Consider the following 20,578-nt stretch of genomic DNA (forward strand, 5'->3'; position numbering starts at 1 on the left):
ATCTCTGCCAGTTGGATGTTCCTCAGTCCCCAGAGGTGGGCTCTAAGGAGGGTTCTTTTAATCTCATTTAGTCCCAGGTCTTTATCTCCTGGAAGCTAGCATATGTTGTTGGCATTTGGCTTTGAGATAAGTCTGTGTTTTGCAGGTGCTGCAAGTGAGTCCTGGCACAGCAATTAGTCTTGTGGAAGAAGTGGGACACGTGAGAGAGCTAGTTATGGATGGACCCAACTCAGGATGAATGAAAGTTTTACTGCAGCAGGAGATACCTGCCTGCAGCTACTGAAGAAGAAACCCAGTTTCCATCCCAGCTTCTGCAGTTCCCGTGGCTCCCACAGCTAGGTACAAAAGGTACAAAAGGAGCTTTTGATATAATTGGAGAATGTTTCTCTCTGTGGCAATGGGGTACTGATTAAAATATGAGGGGACGCAATGATGACTTATAGTGTGGTGGCAAATGTGAGCTTGTCTGTTGTGATCATGGCTTGTTGCTTTTGGATGTCCATATGTAGCCTTCAGCTTGTTAATCAGGTGGTTAAAGTGAGAGAACATGACTTTTCAGCTTAGTGTGGAGAGTGTAGGGCAGCATGAGAGAGGCATTTGTAAAGACCTTGGGAGTATGAACCTCTCATCTCAGTGGTCCCATGTAGGACCAAGTGGGACGTAAAAGCAGTGGAAAGGATTAGAGAAACAGCATTGCCAAGATACTACTAGGACTGTTGTGGTAATTCATGATTATTTCTCTTGTGGGGGACATCTATGTGTCTGATAGGTCTGGTCCTTGAGCCCATTGCACTAATTGGAGCTAAACAAAAAGGTTGGCCTCTAGAGGGCACACTAGGTCTTGAGTCTGGTGGAGATCAAATTAAGGACATGCTTGGATTATAGTTTTCCAGGATGGCGGGCAAATTGAAAAATTCTGTTGTCTGAGTAGCAGGCTCTGCTTAGACCCTTCTCTCTTTGCACCGTATTTTTTAAGGATCCTACTTCGAGCCTTCGTCTCCATCTCCTAAGTGAGGAGTGTCTAAGAAGCCACTGCTTGTCCTCCACAGACTAGTGGAAACCACAGTGTGGCAAGCATTTGGAGAGAGTGTGGGTGGGTGGCTTAGTCAGGCTGCCTTAAGCTTTAGGGAGTGGCTAGCTTTCCCTGATCCAAAGTTGGGGCACAGCCTGAGGAAAGGGTACCCAACAGGCCAGTTAGCCTGTTTCTGGCCAAGGATTCAAGCCAGCGGCTGAATGGAATTCTAGGCTCACACATTAGCCAGCCCAAATTGCCCGGATGTTCTATTAGGGCTTGAGGCCATGATTAGTAATGAAGAGAGTGGATATCTACCTGCCTTGGCTCACCCTGCAAGGACTCCATAGGTCACAGCACAAGATCTAGAGGTTCCAGTCCTGGCTTCTTACAGACAAAACCAACCAATATCGTCTGTAGTGTATAAATAAGGTCATAGGGCTTAGAAGTAGTGGAACCAGGATTGATCCTTTCCTCCAACTCTTTATCCCAATGCATTACTGGTCTGGGAGTCGGGACACATGCATTTCAGCCCTGTCTCTGCCACACTCCATGGAATATCAGGAAAGCTCTCTCTTTAGTCTCAGTTTCCTCATCTGACAAATGCATGGCTCACACCAGGCCTTCTACAATTCTGACATTTAATGATTCACTACATTATCACCCACTCCTAATGTTCTGATCGAGGGACTTGGTATTTTTATCTTTTTTTTTTTAAAAAAGTCATCAAATCAGGAATTCAAGCCTGTAGCCAATGAACTCCCCCCTCCCACCCCTTTTGAGAAACAATCCTCAGAATCCCAAGGAAACCAGGTCCAGGACTTCCCCCAGGGGAGGATTCTGCATGCGCATAACTTATTCTGTCTTAAAAAAACAAAACTCTTGTGACATCCTTCCCCCCAGTGAAGTCATCGACTTGCAACTTCCCTTCCCTTCCCAAGTCCTCGCAGAATTTTAGGCAAATTAAAGTAGGAGCATTTGATCTCCCCAGATGTTTTGGTCACAGAAGGGCCACATGTGTGCACACATTCCTGGATATTTTTAGATTTTTTTACAGGCTCCAAAGTTCTAACTGCTTCTTCACTCTGCGCTTTGTGGCCGCTGCTGGGAGATGCTCTGTCAAAGCAGCAAGGCAGAGCCTGATGGAAGAGGGCCTGGCACGGGGAGGCTCCCAGAAGTTGCTCTGAGTGACCCCGGAAAGCTGCAAGGCTTCAGTCCCTGAAGCCTCTCTGGCCACCAAGAGGAAACAAACTGCTGCCATTTAAGACTTATGGGTGGGCTTCCCTGGTGGCGCAGTGGTTGAGAGTCCGCCTGCCGATGCAGGGGACACGGGTTCGTGCCCCAGTCCGGGAAGATCCCACATGCCGCTCACAACAGTGAGAGGCCCGCGTACAGTTAAAAAAAAAAAAAAAGACTTATTGGGGTACACAGACTCTCCCTGAAAGAGTTCTGGCTGAAAGTCTCCTAAAAATCATACCAAGGCCCCAGTAAAGAGGTAACAAGATATAGTGGAGAAAATATTGGGCAGAAGGTCAAGAGATGTGACTCTGGCTCCTTTATAACCAGTTACTTTTTCTCTACTGGGCCTTAGTTTCTCTGTCTGCAAAATGGGATACTTCATACACGTAGAAAAGAGGTCTACAAACTATGGCCTGCAGGTTGGCTGCCTGTTTTGTTAAATAATGTTTTATTGGGACAAAGCCCCAATCCCATTTGCTTACATATTATCTGGGGCTGAGTTACAACAGAAGAGTGGGCTAGTTGTGACAGAAACAACATGGCCCGTAAATCTCATATATTTAGTCTCTGGCTCTTTAAGAAATAGTTTGTTGACCCCTGATGTAGCAGATACTGCCTTCACTGTTCCAGGACATGCCAAAGGTATCCTACTGTCAGCAGCTGGGACTCTCCTCCTTTCTCTTGGAGGGAGGGGTCATGGAAGTTAATGTCCCCGGGAGCAGCCCTCAGCCAATGACAAATGGTTGGAGGTAGCTATCTCAGCTTCCTCACCTCGCATGGGACAAACCTGAAATGAGTTTCGTATTGTCTCCTAGACGTCACCACTAGGACTGAGCCCCAGATGCCTACAACAGTAGCCTCCCCAACACCACACCATGTATTGGCTTCCTCCCCTGTCTCCCCTCTCTACTCTTCTACCCCTGCTTCCTGGATTCCATTCCCCCCAAACCTCTCATACTCAAATCTTAGACTCAGGGTCTGCTTCTGCAGGTGCCCAGCCTAAGACAGGACATAAGTCTTACACACCTCCTTTTTTTTCCCTGGTTGGCATTCCATCTGCACTAAGCTGCCCATTCAGTTCTGGGCTTGGATGAAAGACCACAAGGCAGGATGTGGGATGTTTTCCTGAATAACCACCATGGTGGTGGATGACACACGCTGGAAGCGCAGGGGAGTTTGTTTGCCATGGGTTGAGTCTTGACCACAGGAGAGAAAATGACAGATATATGTGCCCTACTTTCCCCCTCTTTGGACTTCTGTGAAGTGTGGTTTCTCTTTAGAAACTTTCCAGGGAATTTCCATGTGCTGAGAAAGCATGCCTGCCGAGAGACCTACTGTGTTTCTTTGGCACCTCTTTGAGTAGTTGGATAGTGGTTACCTGTGTGAGAGCCCCTGCATCTTCCCTTGTCTCACTTCTGAATCTTTTCTCCACCCTAACCACCCTGAGTTTGCACCTCCCAAGTAAAGTCGCAGTACTATATCCTTGCCTCAGGCTCTGCTTTCCAGAGGACCTGAGCTAAGGCATAGAGTTGGTTTAAATATCTCTAAGGACTCTTTCAGCTCTGACATACTAGACTTCTATTAAATTCCATTTTTCACATACCTAGCAATAAAAAAGATATTGTATATCTACTGTGTTGGACATGAAACACCATTTAATTCTCACAGAGATTAGTTTTTCAGGTATGCCAGGGGTATTTCTTGTCACAATTCAAATCAGACCAACAGAGGATGTTATAATAATAATTATTAATAATATTTATTAAGTTCTATATGTTAGACCTTGAGTTATACTTTAAAGGCATTAATTATTTGATCCTCATTTAAACCTTATCAGGTTCTATTATTACCTTCATTTTACACAAGAGGAAAATGAAGTTCAGAGAAGGTAAGCCGTTTATCCTAAGTTGCATGGTAAGTGGCCAAGCCAGAATGTGATACCAGGTCTGACAGTTTCCAAAGGCCATGTTCAAAATTATGTACCTTATTACATCTGATATAAGCAAATATAATACTCTTCCAAAACTTTTTCTTCGAATAGACGTTTCACTAATTGAAAATATATGGATGGCAAATAAGCACATGAAAAGATGCTCAACATCATTAGTCATTAGGAAAATGCAAATTAAAATCATAGTAAGATGCCGCCATACTTACTAGAATAGTTAGAATTAAAAGACTGGCTATACCTTATGCTGGCGAGCGTGTGGAGGAAGTGGACTCTTATACACTGCTGATGGAATGTAAAATGGTACAATTAACTTGGAAAACAGTTTGGCAATTTCATAAAAAGTTAAACATAAATTGAACATATGACCCAGCCAATCTACTCTTAGGTATTTACCAAGAAAAATGAAAACATATGTCCTTAAGAGACTTGTATATAATTGTTCATGGCAACTTTGTTTGTAACAGCCCCAAACTGAAAACAACCTAGCAGGTGAATGGACAAATTGTGGTATATGCATATAATGGAATACCACTCAATAATAAAAACGAATAAATTTTTGATACATGCAGCAACATGCATGAATCTCAAAACAAGTATGCTGACTGAAAGAAGCCAGATAAAAACAAGTACATACTGTATGATCCCACTTGTATAAGTGCTAGAAAATGCAATAAGAAGAACAGAAAGCAGTGGTTGCCTGTGTGTATGTGTGTGTGTGTGTGTGTGTGGGTGTGTGAAGAGGGATGAGAAGGATAATAAAGGAGTCCAAGGAAACTTTTAAGGGTGGTGGATATATGTTCATTGTCTCCATTGTGGCGATGGTTTCATGGGAGTATACATATGTCAGCTGTCATCAAATCGTATGCCTTAAATATATGCAGTTTATTGTAGGACAGTTGTATCTCAATATAGCTGTAAAACACAAAACTAAATTCTGTGGGTAACTGCATACCACAAGAGATGACACTGGAGAATTGTTCTTTTGCATTGTCTTTTGGGATTGCCCATGGAAATTAAACCAGTGGTGAAGGAATGAGCTGATTGATCTTGTCTTGGCTGACTCAGAATGGTGTAGCCAAAGAGAAAAAGAGATAGGGATGCAGTATTGGCAATTTAGAGACAGTCTCTTTACCTCCTAGAGCTTCAGCTTCCTCATCTATTAAATGGGATTGTCTCTTGTGCCCTGCCTTCCCCATAAAGCTAATTTAAGGAAAAGTAAGCGACCTGGCTCTCAAATGTGAATGACCAAATTTCCCTGTTGATATAACATGCATTTGCCAAGCATCTGGTGGCAATCCCAGTCCTGGATGCTGTAGGCCCACCATGGGGGGAACTGGGAGCTTACAACTCTGCCTCTAGAACTGGCACAGGCCATCTTTCTTCTGGTCTCTGCTCCTCTGTCATTTTGTTACCAGACCCTGTTTGTCTGGTCCCTCAGACTCATTCCTGTCTCTGATCCCACCTGCTTTGCCTGGCCCAGTTGGCCTGACATCACTCTCTGCATTTTCTCCAGCTCCCCATGGATCCTCTGCATTGAGCGACAATAGGCTAGACCTGCCTACCCACCCCAAGATCAAGGAGAGATTGGCTCCCCTTGTTCAAGGTCACCCCAGGCACTGGGAAGACAGACCTGGATGTCAAAGGGAACCCACAGTCTTGTGGGAGAGACAGCTGTGCCAGCACCTGTCCTGTGTGATGATCTATGGTACAGGTGCCATCTGCCACCCCAGGGGCATGAGGGTGCAGGGGGCTTCTCGGATGAGGAAATGGCACAGCTGGACCCAGAAGGATGGGTGAATCCTGGCCAGATAGAAGTAGGAGAACATTCTAAAGAGAGGACAAGAAATCCCCTGCCTCAAGGGCAAAGGCCTTGGGGTATTGGGACACTGTGAATGGCTTGATGTGACCACAAACACACAGGAGGTGAGGCTGGAGGGTAAGCCAGATTATGGAAGTAAGGCTTGGTGCGCCATATGCCAAGGAGTTTGGGTTCGAATCTGAAGGCACTGGGTACGTACTGAATGGTTCCAAGCCAGGGTGTGACACTCCCAGTTCACTCATTTGTGGGGTCCTTCTCAAATCTAACCCAGAAGGGTTGCTTTCTCTCTAGAGCAGGGCTTTTTTTTTTTTTTTAAACATCCTTATTGGAGTATAATTGCTTTACAAAGGTGTGTTAGTTTCTGCTGTATAACAAAGTGAATCAGCTATACATATAAATATATCGCCTCCCTCTTGCATCTCCTGCCTACCCTCCGTATCCCATCTCTCTAGGTGGACACAAAGCACCGAGCTGATCTCCCTGTGCTATGCAGCTGCTTCCCACTAGCTATCTGTTTTACATTTGGTAGTGTATATATGTCCATGCCACTCTATCACTTCGTCCCAGCTTACCCTTCTCCCTCCCCGTATCCTCAAGTCCATTCTCTACGTCTGTGGCTTTATTCCTGTCCTGCCCTTGGTTCTTCAGGACCATTTTTCTTTTCTTTTTTAGATTCCATATATATGTGTTAGCATATGGTATTTGTTTTTCTCTTTCTGACTTACTTCACTCTGTATGACAGTCTCTAGGTCCATCCACCTCACTACAAATAACTCAATTTCGTTTCTTTTTATGGCTTAGTAATATTCCATTGTATATATGTGCCACATCTTCTTTATCCATTCATCTGTCAGTAGACACTTAGGTTGCTTCCATGTCCTGGCTATTGCAAATAGAGCTGCAATGAACATTGTGGTACATGACTCTTTTTGAATTATGGTTTTCTCAGGGTATATGCCCAGTAGTGGGATTGCTGGGTCATATGGTAGTTCTATTTTTAGTTTTTTAAGGAACCTCCATACTGTTCTCCATAGTAGCTGTATCAGTTTACATTCCCACCAATAGTGCAAGAGGGTTCCCTTTTCTACACACCCTCTCCAGCATTTATTGTTTGTGGATGTTTGATGATGGCCATTCTGACCAGTGTGAGGTGATACCTCATTGTAGTTTTTATTTGCATTTCTCTAATGATTAGTGATGTTGAGCATCCTTTCATGTGTTTGTTGGCAATCTGTATATCTTCTTTGGAGAAATGTCAGTTTGGTCTTCTGCCCATTTTTGGATTGGGTTGTTTGTTTTTTTGATATTGAGCTGCATGAGCTGCTTGTATATTTTGGAGATTAATCCTTTGTCAGTTGCTTCATTTGCAAATATTTTCTCCCATTCTGGGGGTTGTCCTTTTGTATTATTTATGGTTTCCTTTGCTGTGCAAAATCTTTTAAGTTTCATTAGGTCCCATTTGTTTATTTTTGTTATTATTTCTATTTCTCTAGGAGGTGGGTCAAAAAAGGATCTTGCTGTGATTTATGTCATAGAATGTTCTGCCTATGTTTTCCTCTAAGAGTTTGATAGTTTCTGGCCTTATATGTAGGTCTTTAATCCATCTTGAGTTTATTTTTGTGTATGGTGTTAGGGAGTGTTCTAATTTCATTCTTTTCCATGTAGCTGTCCAGTTTTTCCAGCACCACTTATTGAAGAGGCTGTCTTTTCTCCACTGTATATTCTTACCTCCTTTATCAAAGGTGACCGTATGTGTATGGGTTTACCTCTGGGCTTTCTATCCTGTTCCATTGATCTATCTTTCTGTTTTTGTGCCAGTACCATACTGTCTTGATTACTGTAGCTTTGTAGTATAGTCTGAAGTCATGGAGCCTGATTCCTCCAGCTCCGTTTTTCTTTCTCAAGATTACTTTGGCTATTTGGGGTCTTTTGTGTTTCCATACAAATTGTAAAATATTTTGTTCTAGTTCTGTGAAAAATGCCATTGGTAATTTGGTAGGGATTGCATTGAATCTGTAGATTGCTTTGGGTAGTATAGTCATTTTCAGAATGCTGATTCTTCCAATCCAAGAACATGGTATATCTCTCCATCTGTTTGTATGATCTTTAATTTCTTTCATCAGTGTCTTATAGTTTTCTGCATACAGGTCTTTTGTCTCCTTAGGTAGGTTTATTCCTAGGTATTTTATTCTTTTTCTTGCAATGGTAAATGGGAGTGTTTCCTTAATTTCTCTTTCAGAATTTTCATCATTGGTATATTGGAATGCAAGAGATTTCTGTGCATTAATTTTGTATGCTGCTAGTTTACCAAAACTCTAGTAGTTTTCTGGTAGCATCTTTAGGATTCTCCATATATAGTATCATGTCATCTGCAAACAGTGAGTTTTATGTCTTCTTTTCCAATCTGGATTCCTTTAATTTCTTTTTCTTCTCTGATTGCTGTGGCTAAAACTTCCAAAACTATGTTGAATAATATTGGTGAGAGTGGGCAACTTTGTCTTGTTCCTGATCTTAATGGAAAACTATGTTGAATAATATTGGTGAGAGTGGGCAACTTTGTCTTGTTCCTGATCTTAATGGAAATGGGTTCAGTTTTTCACCGTTGAGAATGATGTTGGCTGTGTGTTTGTCATATATGGCCTTTATTATGTTGAGGTAAGTTCCCTCTATGCCTACTTTCTGGAGGGTTTTTACTGTAAATGGGTGTTAAATTTTGTTGAAAGCTTTTTCTGCATCAGTTGAAATGATCATATGGTTTTTATCCTTCAGTTTGTTAATATGGTTTATCACATTGATTGATTTGTGTATATTGAAGAATTCTTGCATTCCTGGGATAAACCCCACTTGATCATGGTGTATGGTCCTTTTAATGTGCTGTTGGATTCTGTTTGCTAGTATTTTGTTGAGGATTTTTGCATCTATGTTCATCAGTGATATTGGCCTGTAGTTTTCTTTTTTGTGACATCTTTGGTATTGGTGTCAGGGTGATGGTGGCCTTGTAGAATGAGTTTGGGAGTGTTCCTCCCTCTGCTATATTTTGGAAGAGTTTGAGAAAGATAGGTGTTAACTCTTCTCTAAATGTTTGATATAATTCACCTGTGAAGCCATCTGGTCCTGGGCTTTTGTTTGTTGGAAGATTTTTAATCACAGTTTCAATTTCAGTGCTTCTGATTGGTCTGTTTATATTTTCTCTTTCTTCCTGGTTCACTCTCAGAAGGTTGTGCTTTTCTAAGAATTTGTCCATTTCTTCCAGGTTGTCCATTTTTTTGGCATATAGTTGCTTGTAGTAATCTCTCACGATCCTTTGTATTTCTGCAGTGTCAATTGTTACTTCTCCTTTTTCATTTCTAATTCTATTGATTTGAGTCTTTTCCCTTTTTTTCTTGGTGAGTCTGGGTAATGGTTTATCAATTTTGTTTACCCTCTCAAAAAATCAGCTTTTAGTTTTATTTATCTTTGCTATCGTTTCCTTCGTTTCTTTTTCATTTATTTCTGATCTGATCTTTATGATGTCTTTCCTTCTGCTAACTTTGGGGTTTTTTTGTTCTTCTTTCTCTAATTGCTTTAGGTGTAAGGTTAGGTTGTTTATTTGAGATGTTTCTTGTTTCTTGAGGTAGGATTGTATTGCTATAAACCTGCCTCTTAGAACTGCTTTTGCTGCCTCCCGTAGGTTTTGGGTCGTCGTGTTTTCATTGTCATTTGTTTCTAAGTATTTTTTGATTTCCTCTTTGATTTCTTCAGTGATCTCTTGGTTATATAGTAGTGTATTGTTTAGCCTCCATGTGTTTGTATTATTTACATATTTCTTTTTCCTGTAATTGATATCTAGTCTCATAGCGCTGTGGTCGAAAAAGATTCTTGATATGATTTCAATTTTCTTAAATTTACCAAGGCTTGATTTGTGACCCAAGATATGATCTATCCTAGAGAATGTTCTGAGCAATTGAGAAGAAAGTGTATCCTTTTTTTGGCTGGAATGTCCTATAAATATCAATTAAGTCCATCTTGTTTAATGTATCATTTAAAGCTTGTGTTTCCTTATTTATCTTCATTTTGGATGATTGTCCATTGGTGAAAGTGGGGTATTAAAGTCCCCTACTATGATTGTGTTACTGTTGATTTCCCCTTTTATGGCTGGTGGCATTTGCCTTATGTATTGAGGTGCTCCTATGTTGGGTGCATAAATATTTACAATTGTTATATCTTCTTCTTGAATTGATCCCTTGATAATTATGTAGTGTCCTTCTTTGTCTCTTGTAACATGGGACACTCTGCACTTCCTGGACTTGATTAACTATTTCCTTTCCCATATTAGGGAAGTTTTCAACTATAATCTCTTCTAATATTTTCTCAGTCCCTTTCTTTTTCTCTTCTTCTTCTGGGACCCCTATAATTTGAATGTTGGTGCACTTAATGTTGTCCCAGAGGTGTCTGAGACTGTCCTCAATTCTTTTCATTCTTTTTTCTTTATTCTGCTCTGTGGTAGTTTTTTCCACTATTTTATCTTCCAGCTCACTTATCCGTTCTTCTGCCTCAGTTATTCTGCTATTGATTCCTTCTAGAGAATTTTTAATTTCATTTATTCTGTTGTTCATCATTGTTTGTTTGTTCTTTGGTTCTTCTAGGTCCTTGTTAAATGTGTCTCGTATTTTCTCCATTCTATTTCCAAGATTTTGGATCATCTTTACTATCATTACTCTGAATTCTTTTTCAGGTAGACTGCCTATTTCCTCTTCATTTGTTTGGTCTGGTGGGTTTTTTCCTTGCTCCTTCATCTGCTGTGTATTTCTCTGTCTTCTCATTTTGCTTAACTTACTGCGTTTGGGGTCTCCTTTTTGCAGGCTGCAGGTTCGTAGTTCCCATTGTTTTTGGTGTCTGCACCCAGTGGGTAAGGTTGGTTCAGTGGGTTGTGTAGGCTTCCTGGTGGAGGAGACTGGTGCCTGTGTTCTGGTGGATGAGGTTGGATCTTGTCTTTCTGGTGGGCAGGACCACGTCTGGTGGTGTGTTTTGGGGTGTCTGTGAAATTATTATGATTTTAGGCATCCTCTCTTAGAGCAGGGTTTCTTAACTGTGACACTACTGACACTGGGGTGGATAAGCCTTTGTTATGGGCAGCTATCCTGTACCTTGTAGCAGGTTCAGCAACATCATCCTGGCCTCTGCCCACTGGATGCCTGTAGCAGTCCCCCAGTTTTGACAACCAAAACTGTTTCCAGATGTTGTGCCTTGGGTGGCAAATCTGCTCTTGGTTGAGGACCACTCCTCTAGAGTTTTTTTCTTTTGTTTCTTTTCCTTTTTTTTTTTTTTGAGTATAATATATATACAGATGGCCCCTCCTGTATTTGCTCTCTTCTCTCCTTCTAAAGCCCGGCAATGCCTGGCTTCCAGCCTTTCCACTAGGTACACGGATATATGGTGTCCTTGGCTCCCCACACAGCCTCATCTTAGCACCTGTGGCTCCAGCTCCCTGCTCATGGGGGCTCTGGCTGGGGCTGGCTTCACGGAGCCAGCTGCCAACAGCTCTGTCCACCTCTGCACCAGGCCAGCAGGGTACCTAATCCCCTGTGGGGCACACCATGTGGTGCTGAGGAGACTCCTGGATGGGGTCCCAGTGAGGTCAGCTGAGACCAGAACTGTCCAAGACTGTTGGCCCTATACCCTCTGTCCCTCAGTCCCACTGTCTGCCAAGCTTAGAGCCTGTAGGGGCGAGTCAGCTCAGGAAGCCTGCCAGGGAGAGGGCACCAGGCTGGTGACAGAGGGCAGGTGGTGGCAGCTGGAGGCCATGTGACTGCTGGAGGCTGTGTGTGTCACAGGGCAGAGCTGGGCCGCTGGCTCATTCCTGGGCTCAATCTGAGAAGGCCTCACATGACTTCTCTGTGGGAGTATGTGTGTCAGGGGCGGGAGAGGAGACTGCAGGGAGGGGGAAGTGATTTTAGGATCCAGGCTGGAAATATAAAATATATTTATGAATCACAAGCAAATATTCATCACATGAGCCCACTGACTTTGCCAGTGCAGAAATCAGGCTTCGGGCACAAAAAACTGTATCTCACCTCCTGCTCTGTGCCGAGAGGGACACTAGGAATGGAGGAGAAGGTGGGGGAGCCAGCCATGCGACCAGCCTCTGTCTCCCAAAGTGTCAGCAAAACCAGAGCACAAGGGATTCCCTGGTGGTGCAGCGGTTAAGAATCTGCCTGCCAATGCAGGGGATATGGGTGCAATCCCTGGTCTGGGAAGATCCCACATGCCGCAGAGCAACTAGGCCCATGCACCACAACTACTGAGCCTGTGCTCCAGAGCGTGCGAGCCACAACTACTGAGCCCATAAGCCACAACTGCTGAAGTCCGCACGTCTACAGCCCATGCGCCTAGAGCCCGTGCTCCGCAACAAAGAGAAGCCACTGCAGTGAGAAGCCTGTGGACCGCAACGAAGAGTAGCCGCCGCTCACCGCAATTAGAGAAAAGCCTGCGCGCAGCAGCGAAGACCCAATGCAGACAAAAATAAATTTAAAAAACAAAAAATAAAAAAAACCCCGAAGCACAAAACCAGCCCTCAGTTCTAGTGCTTTCCATATGCTTATTTGTATGTTAATCTCACAACAGCCCATTTCCCAGTGAGAAAACCAAGGCCTGAAGAGGTTCCTCCATCTTCCCTTTTCTTCCTTCCTTAGGGTTTTCAGGGTTTAATCCAGTTTTTGTTTTAATACTCCCACTGTCAGCTCCCTCTACCTCACCATGGCCCCAAATAGCACAAGCTGGCGGGTACTTCTTGCTGATGGGGCGAGGTGAGGGGTGCTGAAATCACTCTTAAGTCCAGGGGAGAGGCCTCCATACCCTGGGGCACAGAACCCCCAGCTGAAGGGGTCAGAAATGCAGGAGACCAGAGTCAGGCAAGTTCTAAGGCAGACAGGCTAGGGTTTCAGTGAGGTTTCAGAATGCCCCGGAGGCTCCTCCCCTTAGGAATGAGAGGAAAGCCCCAGGGTTCCTCCAGCAGCCCCACCTCCCAGCCTCTAGTGGGCCAGAAGCTTTATTTAGTTGCACTGAAATCCCACAGACCTGGGTCAGGACTCCTAAGCCCATGTCCTCACTGTCCAAGAGGACAAAAGCTCGTGAGTGGGCTCTGTCCCCTCTGGGAAGAGAGCCACCTACCTCGTGCTTGCTGAATGTTTCACCTCTAGGGTTATTACTTTCAAAGTAACATTTAATATATTTAATGTCACTACACAAGCAAGGTATGTTCAGTGCAGAATATCTGGCAAGTCCAGTAAAGTATAAAGAGAGGAGATTAAAAGTTCACCATCATCTCACCAATCAGTGAACCACTGCTCCAGTTCTGGTGTGTAGCTTTCTCATCTATAAATTATAAAAAGTAAAACCAGAGTAATACTTTATATATATATTTTAAAAAAGGATTGAGGCATAATATATATAGTAAAAGGCATAAATCTTAAGTTTATAGCTCAGTACATTTTTACATATGTAAAAATGTCTCAATTTTACACCCATGAGACCATCACTCAGATCAAGATATGGAACATCTCGGATCCCAGAAAACTCCCTCCTACCCTTTCTCGGTCAATAACTACGTTCACCTCCAAGACGTAGCTGGTATTCTGAGTTTCATATTTCCAGATTAGATTTGCCTATTCTTGAGTATCACATAACTGGATTCCCACAGTATTTATTCTTTTGTGTTTGGCTTCACTCAGCCAATCTGTGGCATCTACCACATGGCCTGGCCTAGTAAGGGTACTTTGTGTTGGCACAGGAAAGCTCTGTTGGACGCATGTCGAGTGAATGAATGAGTGAGTGAATGAATGGATAGGCTTTGGTGATGGGGTGGTCTCCTGGGTTTTCTGGTCACATTTGGTGGTCCCTGTGGAGAAGGGAGAGCAGCCGGGTGGCTCGTGTCATAATCCAGGTGAGAGCAGATGAACGTGAGCTAAAGAGGAGGCACTGGGGAGAGTGAGGAGGGTGCCTGTCTGCCTGGCACTCACAAGGGTTGGGTTGGTGCCCGTGAGCAGCAGAACCCAGAGTATTTTTAGAAAGCCCATCGGAGCAGCCACTGAGATGGTGGCAGCCTCGCTGTTAGTGCCCCATGGCTCGATGTTGAGCCCCCACCTGGGTCCCCCCCGTGCTATGAGCCCACTGCCCCGCTCTAAGCAGGTGGGACTCATGCTCAGCAGTGTCTTGGCGTGATGAACAAGCACAGAGTGGGGTCTGGAGCGCCTCTGGAGAGCACTCCACTGGGACACAAAAGCACTTGGAGAAATGGGTGCTGTCATCCTGTACCCCAAGAAAGAGATGCATACCCTCTAGGATCAGAGTCACAGCAGAGCTTCCAGCCAATGCACCCCGTTTATTATTTAAAGTTCTCAAGGTTGAAAGGGACCCCTTCTCTGGCCCTTACCTCAGCTGGGGCTTGAGCCCCCTTTGACATTCTTTCCAACACAGGCTCAGTTCTCACACCTCCCTTTTTGCTTTTTCTGCAATCAACACCCCAGGCCCAGCCAGCATCATCTCTCACCTGCCCTGCTCTAGCCACCTCCTTTCTCCCTCTGTTCTTGCTTCCTGTTATTCATTCTACTCTACAGCCAGGGGTCAGGTGCTCTCCACTGTTGTAGCCTTGACAAAGTGTCAGGACACAGTTGGAGATGGAGCAATATTACTGGAGAGGGTTGGAGCCGTGGTCAGCGGGAGAGAGCTTCTGGGCCATGCCACTGGAGGAGAAACCACGGAGAGAAGAGTGGGGAGATGCCCTGAGACCCTGCTTGGGCTAAGAGGTCTCACGGGGTGGGACGGGGAGGCAGTGCTGGGATGACATAGGTGGGCCTGAGACCAGGCAGGGTTTTATTATTTTATGAAGATCCATTGCCCTTTATTCCTTTCCTTGGGCTTGTAATGGATGGGTTGTGGGAGATGAAGAGGAGGGGGAAGTGCTGGTTGTTTTTCTTGTTTTCTGTATGACTGGAGAAATGGCTTTGGGAATGTAGGAAGTCACTTCTCCATGAGTTCATGAGCTATTGGGGTAGAGGGCTGTCATGCTATTATATAAACTTCTAAATCAGATGAACAGGCCTCGGACAAGCTGTTAGAATGACTATTGATTATTGAGTGTTTGTGCAGCATGTGACCTGGTGTGGCTTGTTAATGCTGTCCTGGAGACAGCGAAATTTCAGATCAGCAGCATTTGGGGGTTCCACTTGGAAAAAGTCCACCCTTCAGCTGACTGGCGCTGTCCTCCGCTGGGTGATTTAGTGGTCAGACTTGCTCAGTCAAGAGGGAGCAGCATCACGACAAGGCACCTGTGCCCATCTGCCAGTTTGGACGAAGAGCCAAATCACAGGGTCAGTAATGCCTCCTGGCCAGAGTACACGAGCCGAGCAGCTGTCCCTGACATGCTGGCCAGGAGGGGTCCTCTTACCAAGGCAGCCAGTTCACCACGGGGAGTGTGAGGTCTCCTATGGTCAGAAGGGTATGTGAGTGTCACGGCTATGGTCAGAGGGAGGCAGGAAGCCTGCTCTTGGCCCCTCACACAGATATGAATCCAGGAAGCTGGAAAGGAGGCCATTAAGGTCAGGATGGAGGATACTCCCAGCATCCCCTGCTGCCAGAGGGATGGGTCCGTGGTGCACTCAGGGACTGGTTGGGAGAAGAGGTAGAAGCTGAGTGTGTTGCAGTTAAATAATTCCTAGACTGCAGAGCATCTCTGAGCTTCGTTTTCCTCTTTTGTAGAATGAGTAAAATAAGATGAGGGATGAAAAGTGCCCCATAAGTGGAATGATGTTACACGCATCTAAGGCATTATTTTCCCCAGGAAATTTTGTGTTTACTATTTTTGTCAGCAAGTTGGAGGAAGCTACTGTATGCAGGCCTATCACGTGAGTACAGAAAAATTCAGCTGGGAGGGATGGCTGAGACACAGGTAAGGGGGACCTCGGGTTGCAAGATCTGAAAACCCTACACTACCCTGGTTTCTCTCCCCTGGGTGCCCTCGCTGCATGACCCTGGGAAAAGGTAGTGGCCCTAAAGGAGCTGCATCCTTATGGTGGCTGCTGCCTCTCTCTGAGGTAGGGTTTCTCCATCTCAGCACTGTTGACATTGTGGACCAGATAGACTGGTCTATCTGGTTGAGGGGGCTGCCCAGAGCACTGAAGGATGTTTAGCAGTATCCTTGGTCTCTACCCACTAGAGGCCAGTAGTGCTGCCCCTCCTCTCCTTGAGACAACCAAATGTCCCTGGGAGACAAAACTGCCCCTGGTTTGAAACCACCTTTCTAGCTTCATCCTTTGAACATCTCTGCCTGCATCATACGTGGCTTTGGTCGCATCGAAGTACAGGTGGCTCCTTTAAATAAACAAAGCTTTTTCACATCCTTCCTACACCTTTGCATACACAGATCCCTCCCTCCATCGTCCTTCCCTACTCCTGCCTTTGAAGCTTCATAAAATCTTGCTCATCTTTGAAAACTCATCTCAAGATATCCCTTCCTCGAGGACACCATCCCTGAGGCTCGTGGGCAGCTAGTGTATTCACAGGGCTCTTCTGGAGCCCTGGCTGCACGGATTTTAATTTTTTGCTTGCAATTTTATCTCACTGGACTATAAGCTTCTTGAGGGCAAATCCTGTATCTTGTTTATCTTTGCTCCCCAGTGCCTGGTACATAGCCTAGCATAGAGGTGGGCTCAGTAAATCCTTGTTGAGTAATATCATTTAATGAGTCACTACCAGCTGGTCACGGGATGTAAAATGCTCTAGTCCAAATGAGACCACTTTTCAGATCTTAATAAAGCAGGGAGTCTAGTACTCCATCCTCAGGCAGTACAGCAAATCTCATCTCTTATGCAGAAGAAAACCAGCTTATTATTATTTTAATCTCCAGGATGCCAAAGAGGTGTAGGGGAGTTCCCTCCTGTGAAGAAATCTCTTTCAGACTCCGCCCTTGAGAAAACACTGGTGTGGCTGTAGTAGGTAGAGCTTCCTCTCTGAAAGACGATGAGTGAGGTCAGACGCTGATCCCAGCCAAACTTTCTGCTTGTGTTCCTTCTGAGCAAGGGGCTCCAACCACATCTTTATTCAATGCAAATATCATCCCTCCTGTCCCAGAGCAAAGCCCCACCCTGCAGCTTCCAGAACCCTTGGCTACGGGACTTTCTCCAGCTCTCCCCTATGCATTGTCAAAACAGAACAGACTGCGCAGAAGGAACACGTTTGGTGCTGAGACTGGAGCCAGGGCACTACGTGCCGATCCAGACAATCTGCTCCACTCCTCCCAAGGAGAGAGGAAAGGCTTTTATTACTTGCTGACAACCAAGTCAGTGATGGGAAAATCTCTGGGTGACCAAGGCTAAGCAAAGCAAGAGACACGCAACCTACACTGATGCACTTTGAAAAATAAAGAGCCTCTGGCTTTAAATACCCCAACTTCTTTGTGTGTGTGTGTGTGTCTCTGTGTGTGTGTGTCTGTGTGTGTGTTTGGGTGGTGGTGGTGATGCCAAAGCTGTCATGTCCAACCTCCACCCAGAGCTTGAATTGCATCGATGGCCCCCTTCTCCACCTCCCTTGGACACCTTCAGTGACAGGGACCTCTCACTGTTAGATAGCCCTGTCTAGTAGGAAGCTTTTGGTCACTTTTATGGTTTACCCTTTTGTCCTAAGTCTAATTCTTTGCTCCATTTGGAATTGGTCCAGTCCTTCTTCCCCAGGAAAGATTTTCAGAGGCAACGACTTTACTACGCAAATCTTTCCTTCTGGCTAACCAGACCCAGGTCTTTCAACTATCTTTCCCGTGACACAGTTTTGAGTCTCCTCCCTTCCTGATCACCTTTTTCTTGTCGCCACAATAAGTAACACAATACTCCAGTTGTCTGTAGTCTCAGAGAGTAAGTTATTTGGGACAGACAAGTTTTCCAGAGGGCTGAGGAGCTACCTCTTGAGCACCACACTTTTAAAAAGCATGAGAGAAAGCATGCAGGATGCGGGTCCCTTTTAGCAAGCATATATCTCTACCAGTTCTCTTTCTGACATTTCTCATCACCTCTGACATCGTCTCACGATACTTCTCCCCACACACCTCCCTGAACCTCTTTGGACACCATCTTCCAACAAGACTGGACTTTCTGTGCCATCAGTGAAAGAATGAGGACCAACGAGAGGAAGCTGCAAGAGGTCAGATTCCACATGGACATGAGAAGAAGCTTCTAATGGCTGAGTAGTTCCATGAAGGGAAGTGGGGGCACCAGCTGGGAGTGAGCTCTCGGCCTCGAAGGTGTCGAGCAGAAGCACTTGGCGGGGCTGTTTTTGGGGCGGCCCCGCTTGTACATCTGCTAAGGACTAGACTAGGTGCCTCAGAGCCTCCTCCAGCCCTGCGATTCTGTGGTTGTGGGCAAAGATTCCACGATGGGATTTTATGTGAATGAGGGCTCCTGAGTGTCCTTGTGATGGTTGTGAGAGAGGGAACAGAAAGCCAGTTCCTTCAGCCAAAGAGCTGTGGGGCTGGTGGCTGAGCATGTCTCAGCAGTAGTCTGTGGCTGAGTTGAGCACCTCAAGAAGAGGGACCGGCATGCAAAGCGTGGTGATGGGTGAGAGGAAGGAGGGCATGACTCTGCCTCCTGTGTTTGGAGGACTGAAGGGACACAAGGTTTGAGTGTCCATGGGTCAGTCCCCCCCGAACCCCCGTCAGAGAGCAGGTGGTCCTCCAATTGGTCTGGGAGTGTTTGCAGCTCAGAAAAGTGTAGGAGTAGAGTCTGGGACATTGTCCTGGAACCATTTGCCAAATTCCTGGACACCAGAGTAGCCACTGTGTTTGATTAAAGGAGATGATGGATGGAAATGATTGGCCACTGGCAAGTAGATAAACGTCTCCCCTCTCTCCCGTTCCTCCCTTTGTATGACAGGAAGCGAGACAACTCACTCCACCTTGGGGTGGTTTTGCCATGAAATCTGTTTAGTTGGGTGCTTGGTGCCCTCATAGGACATTTTCTTACTAATCCCACGTTATTTGGGGAATCAGGTGTTACTTATTATGGTTGCTTATGATCAACACTACTATTAATAGCAACCTTGTGCCAGGCACTAGGTTGAGTACTTTATAAACTAAATACAAAGGTCAGGCTTAGGAAAACTCCAAATCTCACTGGGTCACAGCTGGAAGGTCCCCAGATGTCATTTTCATCCAGTCTTCATGTTCCAGAGTATAAAAATCCAGGCTCAGATATTAAGCCACCGACCCTAGCTCTGTCATGGATGGATCAAAGTCAGCTCCCTAAAAGAGGCTCTGGTCACAAAGATTGCTGTCCGCCTGGTCTTCCTAAGGTTTCCAGGAAACCAGTCCTGCAGGAATGCAGTTAGAGGCAGTGGCTTCCCCCAGGGTCACACAGAGACCCTCCTCAGAACTGCTCCACCCATCCCGTGTCAGGAGGCTGGGCCAAAGAGATATGTTCTGCAAAGTCCAGGGGAAATAGAGGGCCTTCTCTGGTCACTGTGGATGGCAGAGAGGCAGTGACAGTCTCAGGTCAGGTTCCTTAGAAGCAGAGGCTGAGAAAGGGTATTAGGTATCATGGTTTATAGGGGGAAAAACCTGCAAGGGAGGAAGATGGAGAAGCAGGATAGGGAGGGGAAAGGAACAAACACAGATGTGGTTGAGGGTAGGGCTACCAGATAAAATACAGAGCGTCCAGTTACATTTGAATTTTAGATAAACAGCAAGCAATTTTTTACTACAGGGATTTCTAAATATTGCATGGGACGTACTTATACTAAAAATGTGTGCTTTGTTGATCTGAAATGCGAATTTAACTGGATATCCTGTATTTTTATATCCTAAATCTGGCAACCCAGTCTAGGCCAACCAATCAGCTCTGTTTGCCCCAAACTGAGAGATTACCTGGGACGTGAGATTTTCAGGGCCCTAAACTGTGGTCTCAGGTAAAGCCTAGCCTTGGCCTAATCCTTGTGGAGGGGGTGGGAGTGGGACTGACACTCTGGAGCCTAAAGCACTTTGCCAAGGTGTCCCCTTGAGAGAAGGGCAATGCCCTTTCAGATCCCTGTTTTACTTAGTCATCCCTGTGCTGGTGGTAGTTGTGGGGGGTGGGGGGGGTGTGGGGTCATGACCCCCTGCAGAGGCAGCTTCTGTTTCCTGAGGGCAATTCTCCTAAGAAAGGGGGCAGCTGTGAGTCCGTAACAGGCAAGCAGGTCACACTCGTAGCATCTGAGGGGGGGTGTGCATAGGCCCTGCAAAGGGGGCCAGGGTGGGCACCACAGCGTCTCCTCCACTGTCTACAGGCCAACAGCCCAGAGGCTCTACTCCACCCCTTCAGGAGAAGGGGTGAAAACTAAGCCTGATTCCAGTCCGTTGATCAATGGGGCAGCTCCTCTGTTCTGGGCTGGATGTATGGGAAATTCCAGTGCAGGCTAGCTGGGATGTGCTGCTGCCATGTTCCCAAAGCTCTGTGAGAACCCAGAGGAGGGGCTTTCGTTATTATTCCTAACTGGGAGAAGGACCAGAACAGATTTCACATAAGGGGTACTATCTGTACCTGGCCTTGAAAGCTGGTGG

General features: G+C 45.4%; 1 long non-coding RNA gene across 1 annotated transcript in view; it reads left to right on the forward strand.

The window, feature by feature from the left end:
- Positions 1-20,111, forward strand: part of LOC111188048 (uncharacterized) — a 74,356-nt gene extending 54,245 nt beyond the window's left edge. Inside the window, exon 3 of the long non-coding RNA XR_002648340.3 lies at positions 146-20,111. This is a non-coding gene — a long non-coding RNA (uncharacterized LOC111188048). The remainder of the gene's footprint in view (positions 1-145) is intronic.
- Positions 20,112-20,578: the final 467 nt, after the last annotated feature.

The sequence above is a fragment of the Delphinapterus leucas genome, chromosome 6, assembly GCF_059928025.1.
Source record: "Delphinapterus leucas isolate spDelLeu-1000000601 "Yukka" chromosome 6, BTC_Dleu_Yukka2, whole genome shotgun sequence".
Classification (NCBI taxonomy): Eukaryota; Metazoa; Chordata; class Mammalia; order Artiodactyla; family Monodontidae; genus Delphinapterus; species Delphinapterus leucas.